This window comes from Orycteropus afer, unplaced genomic scaffold (genome assembly GCF_000298275.1).
Source record: "Orycteropus afer afer isolate SDZICR_OR568_19922 unplaced genomic scaffold, OryAfe1.0 scaffold00010, whole genome shotgun sequence".
Lineage (NCBI taxonomy): Eukaryota > Metazoa > Chordata > Mammalia > Tubulidentata > Orycteropodidae > Orycteropus > Orycteropus afer.
Window position 1 is genome coordinate 24,667,738 of NW_006921597.1, and position 371 is coordinate 24,668,108.

The 371-nt window shown below is 40.4% G+C and overlaps 1 non-coding gene across 1 annotated transcript; it reads right to left on the bottom strand.

Annotated features, from left to right (window-relative positions):
• Positions 1-46: 46 nt before the first annotated feature.
• On the bottom strand, positions 47-153 carry LOC122150897. Its single transcript, XR_006163893.1, has one exon. It is a non-coding gene; the product is annotated as a U6 spliceosomal RNA (small nuclear RNA).
• Positions 154-371: the final 218 nt, after the last annotated feature.

A 371-nucleotide genomic window follows, 5' to 3' on the forward strand; every position in this document is an offset into this window, starting at 1 on the left:
TGGATGTTGATCTTATATCCTGCGACGTTGCTAAATCCCTCAATTAAAAAATATGGAACGCTTCACGAATTTGCGTGTCATCCTTGCGCAGGGGCCATGCTAATCTTCTCTGTATCGTTCCAATTTTAGTATATGTGCTGCCGAAGCGAGCACCACATGATAGAATTTTGCAAGACCAATTAATTATTCATTGCAAATACCTTTTTTTCAACAACACAAATGGCAACTATACATATACACTTCACCAGATGGAGTACACAGGAATCAGATTGACTACATCTGTGGAAAGAGGCAATGGAGAAGCTCAATATCTTCAGCCAAACAAGGCCAGGAACTCATTTTGGAACAGACCATCAACTGGTCATATGCCA